This window comes from Episyrphus balteatus, chromosome 2 (assembly GCF_945859705.1).
Source record: "Episyrphus balteatus chromosome 2, idEpiBalt1.1, whole genome shotgun sequence".
Taxonomy (NCBI): Eukaryota; Metazoa; Arthropoda; class Insecta; order Diptera; family Syrphidae; genus Episyrphus; species Episyrphus balteatus.
The window spans coordinates 88,904,221-88,920,762 of NC_079135.1; the positions used below are offsets into that span (position 1 = coordinate 88,904,221).

At 30.1% G+C, this 16,542-nt stretch overlaps 1 protein-coding gene across 2 annotated transcripts in view; it reads left to right on the forward strand.

Annotated features, from left to right (window-relative positions):
- The window catches only part of LOC129912307 (protein Tob1), a 120,980-nt gene that overhangs the window by 78,272 nt on the left and 26,166 nt on the right, over positions 1-16,542 (forward strand). Inside the window, exon 3 of one of the 2 annotated variants that reach the window (XM_055990518.1) lies at positions 1,981-2,009. The gene's annotated coding sequence lies outside the window, so the exon portion shown is untranslated. Of the gene's footprint in view, positions 1-1,980; positions 2,010-7,286; positions 7,527-16,542 lie in introns of those variants that run through there. The other variant, XM_055990519.1, reaches the window with a different exon arrangement.

The following is a 16,542-nucleotide window of genomic DNA, read 5'->3' on the forward strand; positions in this document are numbered from 1 at the left end:
AGATATATCTATATTTTATGTCAAATATTGTAATCTCAATAGGCTAGTATTGATGTCGATAATAATCTTTATATTTCCAATAGGAGGGAAGGTGAGGTCAAAGACACAAAGGATTCAAAGTCATTCAAACGAATAAACCTTAAAAATCCTTCGAAATTAGTACAAGGTCTTTCATTTGATGAAATGATTGTTAACAGTACCGGTCATAGAACCGCTTTTTAATTTGTGAATTTATCGATTTAATTTCAAATACATATTTTAAGTTTCTGCATTAAAAATTTTTTTTTAACAAATTTTTGAAAATGGGACATTAAAATTTTTGAAAATTTGGATTTAGGTTTTGATAAATTAACAAACAAAAAAGTCGACAGCAAGGACTTGGTTTAGTGATTTTAATTGACTTTAGTCTGCTAAATTCAAAACTGTTTACAGATTTATTTTATCACGTCTAGTTTTTGAGTTATACTGATCACTTTTTTCGCTATATAAAACTCTAAAACTAATTTTCAACTAAGTTTTTTTTTGTTTAGTCAAAAATATATATATTTACCGTAATATGTTGCCTTTTTAAGGAGAAATCAAAAGATGAAAACTGGAATTTGGTTCAAAAAAACACTTATTACTTAAAAAAAAAAAAAATAATCAAGATTTTTTCGATAATTTCGAAAAAAATAAAATAAGTAGTTTTACAAAAAAAATTTAACGGTGATGTAATTCTACGTGAAATGTACCCAAAAAACTCGTTTTAGACCTGTTTATTCAAGCATATATTTCAAAAACGTGACGTGTCAGTGAAATTTTGACCTGAATTCGAACTCAGCACACAAAAATCCTTAATAATCATTTTTAGCAAAAAAACAAGACCGACTTCCATGGATCAAAACTGGGTTTTATGGTTTTTAAAATAGTTCCTATGGCTAAATGTGAACGAAATTGAAATGGGACCACACTGCAGCCACCAGCTTTCCAATACAAAAAGAATTATCAAAATTGGTTCACTCATGCCTAAGTTATGGGGTAACAAACATAAAAAAAAAAAAAAAAATACAGACGGATTGAATACCTCCGCCTTTTTGGAAGTCGGTAAAAAAGCTCAATTTTCGTTGCCGACCAGTGTATCTAATTGCGACAAAATGTCTTACCAATTTAATTTTTTTTTTTTTTTAAATTATTGAAATTTTGAAAAATTTGAAAAAAAAGGAATTTTTGTTTTGCTTCTTCCTTTATATTGCTTCATAGGTACATATATGCATAGATTTTTGAACACCAAAAAATAAATTAATTAATTAAATTTACAGAATAGAAACTCATCTTATTAATTAACTCAAGAAAAAGAAAAACAATTTCCATTTAGATTTGTTCATTAAAAATAGGTAAGTTACACATACGCCACAGTGACCCCTAAATTTTTAGAAACATTTTTTAGAAAAACTTTTAAGTTTTTACTCTTAAGTAGAATCAATTTTACTGAACGAGCTAGATAAGCTATTTTTGACACCCTTCGCCAACGCTTAAGGTGACTTCTTAGTGCAGTTTTTGATTTACTAATATTCGTTGTTCAGAAACAACAATGGTGATCAAAGTGGGGTTCAAACTACCAGCAAGTACCTACTAACTTTACTGTAGTATTAGCTTTGCGAATAATGAACGAAATCACTTAATTTTCGATCTTTTTATTAGAAATGTAAGAACGAATCTGAAAGGACTTTGACTATTATTTTATTCGTCTATACTTTCTTCAACTTTATTCGTCTAACATTAATTATATCACAATCATCAAAGACCCAATCTCTTAAAATAATGTACAAACATTTAAAATTGTAAAATTTAGAACAAATTTTTTTTATTCACATAAAATTTTAAATTTATGTTTATATTTTTAATAATAAAAATTCAAATAGTTAAATCAATAAAACAAAATTATGTAATAGCTTATTATAATTATGAATACATTATTTAATCTTTTTTCTTTTCTTCCAGGTAACCATCGGATTCCAAATAAAATTTATGTAAGTTTTCTATTTAATATTCTAAAAGGCACACTGACCTATTTAAATAACATAGTATACACAACCCACAACATCACCTTGTTTTCTGCAATTTAATTCTTACTTAATTCTGATTAATGTGTACACAAGGACTTCTAAAGGGCTTTTAGCTAAAAGTATATTCCCCATCCATTTTGAACTTTCAGAGCATTTTTCAACCCTCCTTAATTGACCTTTCGGTGTTGTTTTTTTTTTTTCTAAATCCTGTATACCTAGGTCCAAAAAATTTTTGTTGTTCTACTATAACAAAAAAGTGAATAGCAATAGACTTTAATTTTACTCTACTGTATATACTACAGCATCAATTTTTTTTCTATTCTACATACCTATAATTCGAATCCTTTTTTTTCCCCCTTAGTCCCTTTTTTTATTTCATTTTCCAAAATAAAAAATTCTAATCAACTGCAGAACATTTTTTCCTTCTCTCTTAAAAATGTGTGTTGTGTTTCAACAATCATATAAATGATACACTAACTTATACACAGATTTCAACTCTATCATCAAAATCGATTTCTAACTATAGAAATAAATTGGCTACACAACTTGAGGGGGTGGGTTGTGAGGTTGGAATTGGGAATATATACATAACTTCATTCTAATTTCGGCCTAGGTAAAATAAAATCGGCCATAAAATAACAGAACAGCTGTATATGTTATTTATGCGGGTAGAAAATTATATTATTCTGCTACTGCCTCAACATCTTGTACTCATGGTCTACTCTAGATTTAACAGGAACAACAAAAAAAAAAACAACGACAAAAAAAAAACAGGCGCACAATTTTGAAACATCGCCAGAGAAAATGTAGGTTGGTTGAACACATTGTAAAAATCAATAGAGTATTGTTTGTATACTCAAATCGTACATCATACCTTTTTAACGTCGTCGAAAGAACCATGTTGTGTTGTAATGATGATGAAGTTCGTTACCAGTGATGCCAATTTGAGTGCGATTTTTAAAAAAGAGTGTTTAAAATATAAAAAGTTTCCAACATAAGTTAAGAAGAATTTTTAGGTAGACTCCAAATTTAAGTCAATCTAAACCTAACCTTAACCATTTTTGAAAATATACAACTTGGCACCACTTTAACTTGAAGTCCGTTTGATTAATTTATCAGAAATTCAATTTGCACTTGATTCTAGGGGCTGGATTTGAACCCAGAGCAAAACTTGCGCCATGAAGTATACTCGATTTTTCATTTTAGGATTAAATTTGTTTTGAATTCAACTGAATTTAAAATAAAATACTGATTTCCAAAGTGTATTTTAACTAGATTGGAGGAGATATCTATCAATCGTTGTTGAACCCATTTGCAACATCTTTCTTTCGAAGAATAACAACTTTTTTCACATATATCATTGATGCCGTGGACCAAATTGGAAATCTGCAATGGACCCTTTGAAAATTTCTAGTCTTTGTTGTTGATTAGCAGTTTCCGGGACTTGAAAACAAAAACTCCTTGAATTATTAAGTTGTAAATTGTTTTAAATTGATTACACTGGTCGGCAACGGATATAGAGCAAGAACCAAACCAAACCAAACTTTTCGAGAGGAATTTTGTGTGCTGAGTCCGAATTTGAAGTCAAAATTTCACTGGCACGTCACGTTTTTGAAATAATTCAATATTAATAGGTCAAAAACGCGTATTTTTGGGTACATTTGACATCGAATTACATCACCGTTAATTTTTTTTTGTAAAACTACTTATGCAATCTCAAAACGCCATATTAACACGTCCCAGATGTATTTATATTTTTTTAAATTATTTTTTTTCTCAAAGATATTGAAAAAAGAATTTATGATAGATATCTCAAAATCTTGATTATTTTTTTCAAAGTAATGAATGGTTTTTTGAATCAAATTCCATCTTGCGTCTTCTGATTTGGACTTATAACATATATAAGTGATATAAGCAACATATCACGGAAAATATATATTTTTGACTAAACATAAAAAAAACTCAATTAAAAAGTAGTTTTTGAAGCTTTATAGCGAAAATAGTGATGAGTATAGCTCAAAAACTAGACGTGATAGAAAAAATCTGTTAACAGTTTTGAATTCAGCACACTAAAGTCAATCAAAATCAGCTTATAAAGTTTTTGCTCCCGACTTTTTTTAGTTTTTTGCCGACCAGTGTTACCAGAAAATTAAAAATTGTATCAGACAGTCTTTGACAGTAAATTTCGGTTACCTTTTCGATATCAAAAAAGCAAACAATAGTGACCTGATGGTGAAAGTTCAGTGAGAGAGCTTCTTTTTCTCTGAAGAGAGGTTTAAGTAGAAAATCTTTCAACATTTTTCTGAGATTGCAGAGGAGAGAAATTTGCCTAGATCAAGAGACGTTGATTTTAAAGTTTTTTAATGGGTATTGTCAGAAAAATCACGACCACCTGAGACTGTTTTTTTTTAAATCCTAGTATAACTTCGTCTGTTGGCTTAGGAGCGGTTAACTAGGTTTTGTCAACAAGATAGAACACTGAATCTTGTATTTCTTGATACAACTTCACTCGCTTAATGGATTAATCTACTTGCCCGAAAAATTCGGGATCCACTAGTGAATTTGTTTGGGAATCTGTAAAAGAATTGGGCTTTTTCCTCTATGGATTTAACACCACCTTTAGTTATTTTAATACATAGTTGATGGTAATAAAAGGCATATTTCTAATGAAGCTGGATAATCCTTCTGTAGGTATACATCTAGTTTGATGGACTGAAGTCTGTTTACATATTGAGCTCCTTCAGAACCGTCTGTGAATCTTTTGTAGTCGCTTACTTAAACCTCTATCTATCGAAGAAGAAATTAGGGATGTACACGGAAAAATATTGTTAACAGTCCCCTGATGTCTTCTTGGGTGGATTTGGTTCCAAACTACCTCGTAGATAGCTTTATCTAATTCATCCAGTGGCGGTGTAAGTCTCGAAACTAAAAAAGTTCCACATTACTGCAGACAAGATGATTTGCTCATCGACGTAATTGATGAATTCTTTAGTTTGGCTGGTGATCAAGATGTGATATTGAAGGACAACAATTTAGCCTCATAGTCGGAACGACTGTAACGTTGAAAACTAGGTTTGAGATTGCCAAAGAGAAATCCAGTTTGACTGGGTTCTAAGGAAGATTGGCTTCGGTTGGAATATGAAGATCAACCAATGCTAATCACAGTTGCCATCCAATAGTTGATAACAGCGCTTCTGTCATTGTTATCCTAAACACCCAAACACTGTTGATAAGTCTGCTACCAAACTTTGGCTGAGAAATCGGACAACTTGAGTTGTAGATGCCGAAAAGGTTGTTGGTAAGGTAGCAAGCAATTACTTACTTGACCTGTCTTGTTTTTTTGGAAGTATTTGTAGTTAATAAAGTGGATATTGTTCTTCTTTGTGACGTTCATTGACTCTTTTTTCAGGCTATATAAAAAGCTAACTTTATAACATAGTATGCGCAGTTTTTGTAGGCGCATTGATCGCTGCATAGTTGAGTTACAAAAGTGACCACAGCTTTCGTATATTGTTTTTTGGGCGTCCAAAAGTTTCGAAAGGGGTCCAAAGATGCACATTGAGAACGAGATGCATAACGAGAACGCTTTTAAAAAAAATCTGTAAGCAACATGGCCATTAAAAACTTTCCGATCATAAGTATGTAAGGTAAAAAACGTTTTAATCTGAAAACTGGATTACTTCAAGCTTTACCTTTTGCAACTTTGAACGCATCTTTCTTATGTCACTTCTGATAAATATTTCTGGTGTTGTTAATATTACATAACATGTTTTCCAACTTATGATAAATCAATACATATTGACAAAAAAAAAAAAGTCCTTGATTTATAATATCAAATCTCTAAAATCTGCAAACTATTTCAAAATTATTAAATGAACAGAAAAAAAAAATAGAATTCATTTTCAGTTACATACAGATATCTACGTATGTCACTGGCAGTAGTGTCCTTAATTTACTGTTGATTTTGGAATCGGGCCAAACCTAAAATGAAGGCCATTTACTTTTTCTCAGTTTTAACAAAAAAAAAAAAACGATACACAAAAAAAATAAATCCATTGATACAATACCCGCCCCTTTTAGGACCCACTGTATACTCTATCACAACCATAATAATATAGAAACACAATATCAATGGATTCTGGCCATCCTTTTGACGTCGTCACCGTCATCAACGTTGATGTTGCTGTTGCTGCTGCTGCACCATGCTAATGTAAGTCACATCATGCTTACAATGTCCTCATTGAATAACCAGAAAACCACTATACCATCAGCATCATCATCATCATCATCATCGTCGTCGTCCTTCTTATTATCTTTGTCCAATTTTTATTGGCTAACCGATAGTTTTTAATTATTTTTTTTTTCTTACTTTGCTTTTTTTTTTTGTGCAAACCGCACATCTCTATACTGACGACGACTACGACGACGATGAGGCCAAGTAAATCGCTTCAAGTCAAGAGAAAGAGACTTCCGTTTCGAGAGTATTACATAGAATTCAGAAATGTTGTATATTAGTTACCCTTTTTTCCCTACATAAACACACACAGGATATAAATGGTAAGGGAAATCGATAAAGCCGAAGCTGTTAACCTACTTTTGAACATAGCTCTACACCAAACACTCTCCATAGTAAGTAAGTTTTGTGTATATAAGAGTCAACCTTTATATGTGTATGTGTGTGTGTGTGTTGGAAAAAAAGGACTCGGCAAATATTTATTTTCACTTACTCTTAACTGAATTTTTTTTTTTTAATTTTATATTTTTAATCTGTGCTGCCTTGGTACAAATCTTAATTTTAATCCATTAATATGCAAATTTTGAGCAAACTTCTGAAGTACCTTTTTGAAGAGATAATAAACAAAAATATTTTTAATTTCGTCATAAAGTTAAAAAAAAAAAGAACCCACCAGGAGCTTATTCCACCTGCTATAACTGTTTTTTTTTTTCAAAAATAAACATACAAAAATAGGAATAAAGTTCCGTCAGTCGTGTAGTCGTCACACATATGAAATGGTATTGGTATTACTTTTGTGTATACGCAAACTCACTAGGTCAGTAGTGTTGGTAATTTTTTTTTTTTTTTGATGGAGGATGTTGGGGAAAGTATCCTTCTCTGCTGATTCCTTCCAGCCAGTTGTCGAGTATTGTCGTCGTTCGTGTGTCGGGGCCAGAAATGGTATCAATTTTGAAGCACAGTTGCTGGCACAATTTCAATTGAGTAACGTGGCACTTTCATACCGAACGAGATGGCTTTCGTATCGTTCCGACATAGAGTCCTGATTTCGGAGGATACTATCAGCTGATTTGTACGTGTGCGTGTTTGTGTGTATTTTATTGTAGAATATATACAAAACTACAAAAATAGAAAAATATGTGTTAAATGATATAGAAGTTAAGAAAAAAAAAATGTGTTTATAATGCGTAAATTCCTAAAGTTAACCGAGTGATAAATATACAACATACATAAAAATAGATTTGAAAGTAAGAAAGAACACTTTTTTTAAGGACTGTTTTTTTTTACATATTTAATTATTTTGTTAAAAAGTTAAGGTGTTGTTTGTGTGAATGTTAAAGAAGTAACTTTTTCCCTTTTGGAATATGGGAATTGAAAAATTGTGTAAATGGATAAAATTGGTGTCTTTAAAAGGAGTGGTCTACATAATATATTTTGCATCCTACGCTTTAAAAAGATCTCGAAGGATTCACTGAGTTTTTGTATTTATTTTTTTTTTTCTGATTTTTGTAGGGATACGACGCAATTTAGGTATCTACTATATTACTCGTAACTACGCACTTCTAAATAAAAATGGAACCTTAAATTACATTTTTTTGTCGACATTTGTTTTTATTTTTGTGGGTTTTATCCTTAGAAGCCATTACTACGTAGATATTTGAGCTTTTTTGTAGTGTTTTTTTTTTTTTTTTTTTTTGTGCATGTAGATGAACGCTCTTGCCAAATTGAAGAAAATGAAAAGGTTGAGTGATAATGTCGCCCACACCATGTAACAAAAAATCGCTATTATTTTTTTTCGTTATTCAGTCACTGTTAGAAATGGAAAAAGTGGATTATCTTTTAGGCGAAAATTAAAAAAAAAAAATTGTATTATACAATTTGGAATTTTTTTTTGGAATATGAAGGAAATAATGTCCAATGTAACAGAAAAAAAAGTTAACGATTGAGTCGTGCGTAATTGGTCTCAAACCTAATCAAATAAAATACCATTTTAACTAAAATTATTTTAATCTTCATTTAAATCTGCGAAAATTTTAAGATTTGAATGATTTTGGTACTTATTTGCTTTTGAGTAATGTAATGCACTTTTACTTTATTTTAGTCAAATTCTATGGTATAGATATTTATAGTAACTTTTCAAGTTTTTAAAAGCATGACGAGAAAAGTGAAATTTCTGTAGAAAAATGCACTTGATTTAATTCATTTCGAGGTCACACCACTTTGCTTAAGGATTTAAACTTCTAGAATTTCAAACCAGCAAAGTTGTTAAAGAATACCTAACTCAGTGATGAAATTCTTGGAATTCCTTAAACGAATTTGTTCTTTTAAACTTATAAATAGAATTGCTTCCTAAGCAGTCTCTCATCGTGATTAAAGTTCTATTTGACTATGCTTGTTTTTGTTTTAAAAATAAAGTTTTACAATTTATAAATTCAAGTGACCTCAACTCCAAAAATAAAAATAATTTTAATAATTTTTTATTATTTTAGTTATTTTTACTTCGTTATTGTTATCAAAAAAGTTTTAATAAAAAAAAAATTACAAAAACAATTCAAAGTGATCCTGAACTGCTAACTCAAACTACTTTTTTTTCGTTTATAGCTGAAGTGGGACTAAGTTGCTCTAAGAATTAGAACAACAAAATCGTTTGCTTTAAGATTTTCTTTACAAATTTTAATTTTGTGAAATAGTATCTGGTTTGGGACAGATTTTTCTAATTGTGCGCCTGGTTTTAGCAAAAATTAACAGGATACGTGGTTTGGGGCTATGTCTATCAAAAGAACTTTTAGAAACAGTAAACGTCTGCTATAATTCCTCGTCGTTAACAGAAGTTTTGATGCTCTTTTCTTTCATTTGTGTGTTTTTAAGGCCCATGTTTTCAAAAGTGTAGGTAAAATTAATTACATCCTTTTTTAATTTCTGTGTAATTTTAAGTCATTTCCTATTGAGAACCTATTTTAGTGTGATAATAACTCATATACATACCTACGTCTTGCTAATATCTTTTGGATACCTTTTTAACTGCACGAAATATTTAAGACGAAATATGTACCTACCTAAGTGTGTTTGGCTTTACTTATCATAAAGGAGACAATAACGTATATAAACTCGACTCCCTCTAAGTCGAACGAAAACTGGTTCCAGCTAGAGGGAAGTTGGAGTAAAAGGAATTATTATAATAACAAGTCTTGAAAGAAGGAAAACAGGTTCTTATAGAAACTGATTTCTGAAGTAGCAAAAAAAAAACATTTTTTTGCAAAAATAAAGTCCGAAGTTGTCAAAAAAAACCTTTTTTTTGCACTTTCTAACAGCAATATTTAGATTCGAGTTAACCTTTAGTTAGAAAATCGTCAGAAAATCTCAAAAACCTCTTTTTTTTGCTGTTTTTGAAGCAATATTTTGGCATAATGTAATTTTTTTCAACTAAATTTGAACTTATTTTTATCTTTAAAATTTCAAAATTCTCAATATCTCTTTTCTTCTCCGAGATATCTTAATTTAAGTAAATTTAGTAGGTTTGGCATATATTACCATAAAAAAAAACTGACCTTTAAAAATTCATATATCTTTCTAACTAGAACAGAAGTATACTTGTCTAATGAATTTTAGTGTGCTGATTTTGAATAAGAACTCAAAAAATATTGGTCAGTTCTGGTTTTTTAAATATGTATACTAGTTTTTTTGAGATTTCCTAAAAAAAAACTTGATTTTGTGATCCCTAAATGCGTATATTTTAAAATCCTGACGTGATAGAATTTTTTTTGACTTCGGATTTTAACTCAGCACATGAAAAACTATAAGAAAAGTATACTTTTGTTCCTAGGACAAACAAATCTGAAGCTTAACAAGGCAGTTTATCGAATGGTTTATCTCAAATAACATATTTCTACATAGAAAAATATTGGGTGTTAAAGTCCTTTAAATGTGAGCTTAATACGAATAATAGTTTTATTTTTCTACAAGGTCAACCGAATCTAAAAGGGTTATTTTCTACAAACTACACATATTTAAAAAAAAAATCATTAAAAAAAAAAATGGTACGTGCTAGAATTTTTCTGAAACCAGATTTAGATTCAGGAATGTCAAATATTTCTTTATTCTCTTTCATTTGATGGAAAAAAAAAATTATAAATTTTGCAGACCAGTGTAATTCACCCAGCCAGCAATAACAATTTCTAAATAACGAAAAAAGTACGTATACGCCATACGTATGCATTTGGAACGAAATAAGTTTTGTACTTTGTTTGCTGTTTTGTCGTTGTCGTTGATTTTTGTAAAAAAAAAATTTCATACATATATTTTCTTCAGAAGCCATAAGTAATTTGTTTGAGTATTATCTATGGAAGCAGGACTATCATCACATACCAAATATTTCATATAATTTTTTGAAGATACCGCAAAGTATACATACATTTGAACAGGTTTTTAAAAAAAAATATTTTTAACAACTAAGAATATTCGTATTTATTAAGTATTAATTTTTTTTTTTTTAATCATCAATGAGACCTTTGTGTGTCTATTTTCTAAAAAAAATAAAATACTTTTCATCAACCGTCTAACAGATGTTTTTTGATGAGCATTGTTCTCCCACGCTACATCTGTACTTTAACATTTTTGTTTTTATTTAATAGACGTGACAAATTTTAAATTCAACAATCAATACAACATGGCGCACCATTTGTTCTTTCTAAAAACACATGTTTTATTGTTAATTTCATTTTGTAAATAAATAGAATTTCTTTTTTATCAGCTAACCACGTTCGTCTCATAAGAAAATAAATAAAAATACATATAAGATCCGATTGCTATTTCCAAAATATTATACATTTTTTAAAGTGCATTATACGTTAGTAAATACTTGTGGTTTTTTATCGATTTTTGGAATTGACCCAATTTAAAGATAAGCATAAACAGGCATTATTATGTTATACAGATAAAATGGAGCGTATGCATAAACAATGTTTAAGCTGTTGCTAAGAAAAACTGGAGTTTATCTTAACTAGATTTTTAATTAAACTGTCGTCAAACAAAAACTATGAATATGTATTAGGTCATAGCAAAATAAGTTAAATTTTAAGTTCATACTTTTAAATGGAATAAAAATTGAAATAGAATAGCTATTACATAATACAAGGTGACACAGAAACCATCATCCTTTTCGGAAGATGCTATCATTTTATTTTTTTTTTGCAAATGGTATCTTATGTCATCGTGACAGTTATTCCGCGTTATTAAATAGAAATGTGTTGTAATGTATGGTTTCATTTCACATGAGAAACTTATGGCTTTTGTTTACTTCTGAAATGTCAAAGTCACAATTATAATAATTCATTGCGAAAATGGGAACATCTTTTGAAAGGGTGATAGGTAGGTATGCCTTTCGTGCTAGCTTGTTAATGTTTAGGAAAAATGAAGGCATATTTATAGAACATACTTATACATGTGTTTATGTGCGTGTTTGGTGTGTTTATTGAACACGAATGTATGAAATACGTGTTAAAATTTTGGAAACAAACTAAAACAAAAAAAAACTTGTGAGTTGTTTACGAATTTTGTATTCTTAATAAAAGGATTTTCAGTATTTCTTTGTTCATGATTAATAATAAATATGTATAAAATAACTAAAAACTTTTGAATTAAAAACCTCGATAGTTTCCAGTTTTTATGTCCATTAACTATGACATTTTAATACCCTTCAAGACTCTTCATCACGTACACTCAATTGCAATTCATATCATTTTCACTTCCACTTCTTAACTTCTGTACCAATTATGGCAGAAACTCAAATTTCTTTGCATAGTTAATCAAGGTAATCAAAAACGAGCACCAGGCCACACTTAATGTGGATATATCAGGCTTTTAACCTAAGGCCTCATGCATTCATATAACACGATACAAATAGGACTGTATTTAGGAAACTGTACGTGGTTTGGGAGGTTCTGAAAAATTGGACAAAGTCACTAAACTTTTTACGTTTTGACGCCCTGTTCTTTGCCTTTCTCCTATACTGCCCAAAATCTCGTAAAGGCCCTAACTACAAAAATTTCGATTTTGATTTTTTTGCATACTTTGAGTTAGGTCTCTGATTTATCCTCATTTATTTTTTTAGCCTAGGTCTTCAAATACGTCAGAAAATTCAAAATGCACTTTTGATTTTTTTCATTTTTATATGCAAATTGCGATATTAGATTTAGTGTTTCCCTCTATAACTCGGAAGTAAGAAAAGTGTAGTTAGGGCCTTTACGAGATTATGGGCACTATATGGGTCAAAATCAAATATATCTTTATTTCTCGATTTAGATAACAATTTCTACAAACAAATTGCTTTTTATGCATTTCCGAAATACTTAGGCCATACAAATTTTTGCTTTTTTTTTAATTTATATTGATAAAAGTCATGCTTTGATAGGATACTGATTAAAAATATCCAAAAAATGTAGAATTACGTATGTAAGAACACATTATTTATTCATATTGTAAGAGCGTTCCCGGAAATGACGTTATGACGTTAATTTATTTTTATTTTTTATGTCATAAAGTAAAACGAAATAGTTTTGAGATTATATTATAGTTGCCTCGATTATTTATCATAATATCACAAAAAAAAAAAATTTTAATCTAAATATACCCCAAAACAAGCGTTCCCGGAATGATGTGGCTGCGGACAAGTTAGTCTGTTATTATACTTTTAAGTGCTCTAATGTGTGCTACAATCTGTTCAAAGAAGATTTTTAGAGCGTTTTTTATTAAAAACTGGACCGATTTGTCTTGTAGCCACACAAGTAGGAATGTTCTTCTACATCCTGCCTGAGTTTACAAGTAGCGATTTGTATGTCAACTTATTCATTGCTTGTGGAAAAGATTGACTTATTCATAAGCTATTCAGTGGTCCGACATCCAAATAAATATTAAAGTGCTGCATCACCAGTCGACGTTTGCCGAATAGTCAATCAAGCGCGTTAAAAGCATTCTGTAGGAGATGCTTTAAGAAAAACGAGACTTTCATGTGACGAGAATTGCAAAGTCTTCGTGCGCATAGGCAGGCATTTTGTGATCTTCTGCAGCTTGTTAAATTCTAGATTCTACGGAAAAGGAGATAGAACTCCGTCCTGAGGTGTGTCTCTACTAACAGATCGTGTCGAAAAGTCGCTCGTGTCGAAAAAAACGCTAAGATTTGAATCTATTATCCTGCTATTCAGCATTAGATTAATTAATTAATTAAATGAGTCTTTGACATTCAGATCAGATGAAATTGCTGATGTGTCGACGATGATGTTGCTTAGTTAATTTTTTCATTTGCTTTTTTTTCTCAAAAAAAAGAGAGTGGATTTAAATTTTTTTCCAATCAGAGCTTTTCAATTTGTTTTATTTTGTTTAAACGTCATTATTAAAACCTGTATTAGATTGTTATAATTATAAAGCAAATATTTCCAAAAAATGAGTTCCAAAACACTTACCTATATCTTTAACGTTAGTTGTTATGGCATGCCGTTTTTATGTCTCAAAATCATCCCAACAAACATATTTTATCACTTTTTTAACGTCACTTTTTTGAAATATAACAATGTAAAACGGCCTAACGTCTTAAATTTTAAGTCAAAGAATTTGGAAAAATTGAAGTTCCTTTCTATATATCTAAAATATTGGGAAATGACCATCAGAACTCAGAAATTAAATTTTGTTAAACTGTGAACAAGGTTTTAACACCCAAACAAACTTTTGAAATTATAATTTTCTCTAAACGCAACTGTCTATTCTTCCCTGTCAATATTTTACCGAAATTTCAACAGACAACAAAATAACGTCAATTGAATTTGTTTTAACTTGATTACACTCAAAACCTACAAACTTTGGTAACGAGACGACAATTCTCGAATTCTTATACCTTAGTTTTAGTTTTAAGACACATACACAAATATACATTCATAGTTATATCACCTTAAATCTATCTATATAAAATAATTCTAACATCTTTTAGGAACCCACATCCTCTTTAAAAACTTAAAAGACCGGCCCTGTCATGAACAACATAGTATGGGAATTGTGTTAAAACTTAATATTCCCAACGTGATATAGAGAGTTTACCAAACTACGTTGCAAAAGTGTGTCAAAAATTTTCCACATCGACAAACCACTTAGTTTGTAAGAGGACTTTCCAACATGAGACCATAGGACTCTACAAAAGTGGCTTAGATTTCTCTCATAACATTTTAAATAAAAAAAAAACAAACTAAAAAAAAAAATGTAAAAATAAAATTCCATAAAGTGTTGAATGAAAAAAAAAAAAGAAAAGACTGTAGGTAATAAAACTAGGAAACTAGGAAACAATTCAAACCTGTCGGGAAATTCATGAAAACAACCAGCACTCCAGCTGGGAGAGGTTTATACCCATCGTCGTCGTCGTCCACAAAAAAAAAAAAAATAAAGAACTAACTTTTCCTCTACTACAATGGAATTCTATTTAAATTTTATTGAGAAAAAAGCACACACAAACTAAAGCTATAAATTACCTCTGCATAGTACAAGTACTACTTCTACACTATATAGGTACGTACCAGCGTACTCTTTATAATACTTCTACTGACCTACCTTTTGGTAAAGAGGTCTGTTTTTAGAAATCAGCATATCAAGAGAGAACTTCTTCACATATTTTTTTTTTTTTTTATTATTTTTTTCAAAAAACAAAACGTAGTAGAAGGAAGGATATACCTACCTACTTTCTTCTCAACCACCACATACCACCCTATTATTTTCAACGATATGGTATCACATCAGGAGATAAATAATTTAGAAAGCAAAAAAATATATATAAAAAGGTCATCCACAACCCCACTAACTCATTCCTACCCTAAGCAGTGCTTTGTGCGCGGTATTTTATTTCAGTAACGTTGTTCGTGGAAAGGAAATTCTTTACTCATGCTGGCTTATAATAACCCTGCACTACTTCAAAAAGCCAAGTATGAATAATCCTACTATAGGTATGTTCCTTTACAAAAATATTTTTTTCTTTTTAGTTTTTTTTTGAAGATATTTATTTTTTTGTTTGTGGGGCCTTGGGAAATATATAAGTGTGCCCTTACATCATTGCGGTGTGTGAGACATACAAAAAACAGTGAAGCATATAGCTTTTAAAGGGGGAAAGATTATCTCTTTTTTTGTAAGTAAACTTTGATTTTTTTTTTAAAGGAATGAGGGCTTATTTTGTATGTGTTTAGGAATGACATTGAAGAGGTGAAAAAAAAACCTCAATCTTCTTTTTAAAGGGAAATCCTTTTCATTTAAAATTATTTATTTTTTAATAGGGTTTTTTCACAAAAGGTTTTAAATACTTTACTAGAACTTCCTAATACCAAAAGATATTAAAAAGGTAGGCTGTAAGATCCCTCACATGATTGAAACCTAAAAGTTTGGTATCTGTGGTAAATATTAAAAAGCTGAATAGGAACATTAATCTACTTATACATATATTTATTTATCCTTTTTTTAACCTACTTCGACAAAGTCCAAAAAAGTGCTATTTTTTCCACTAGTATTTTTGTTTATAAGTAATGTCCATCTGTTCCATTATAATTTATAAACTACTCCTCAACATTTGGCAAATTAGGTATCAGTAAAAGCGTCTTGCATGCCCGCTGGTTATAGACTACTTGACGTCACATTAAATTGAATATGATGCCTTCTGGAGAAAAAAAGTCAAAAAGCATTTTGTTTTGAATGTACAGTGGCTCCCAAATAATTGTAAATACAAAATAAGTCCACATATTAAACCTCATCGAATTATGTCGAAAAGACGCTTAAGGGGAAATAAATTCTCATTTAAAATTGTTGTGTGATGTGCATTCGGAGTTTTACTTTATGAACATATTTTTGTATTTAAATCATTTTGGAGTTATAATGTCATTGTAATGTATTTTCATAATTTTTGTATCCACATTAAATATAATTAAAAAGAGTTCATGGCTTTTGGCTATAGATGGCGTCATTTTCAATTTGATGCAGCGAAATATAGCCATTAACCAGCGGACAGGCAAGACGCTTCCAACGATACAACGATAAAAAGCCACAAATAAATATACATTCAAACGCACTGGTAAAATACATAACCCCCAAACTAACATTTCAGCTTCGATAAAGGTACAACAGAAGCAACATTTCAACTTCTGTTAAAATTAAGTTAGTTGGGCATGGAAAAAGGAGAACGTTATACTAGTTGGACCCTTTATAACAATTAAGGTCTATTAGAAACTTAACTGAAGCTCTACC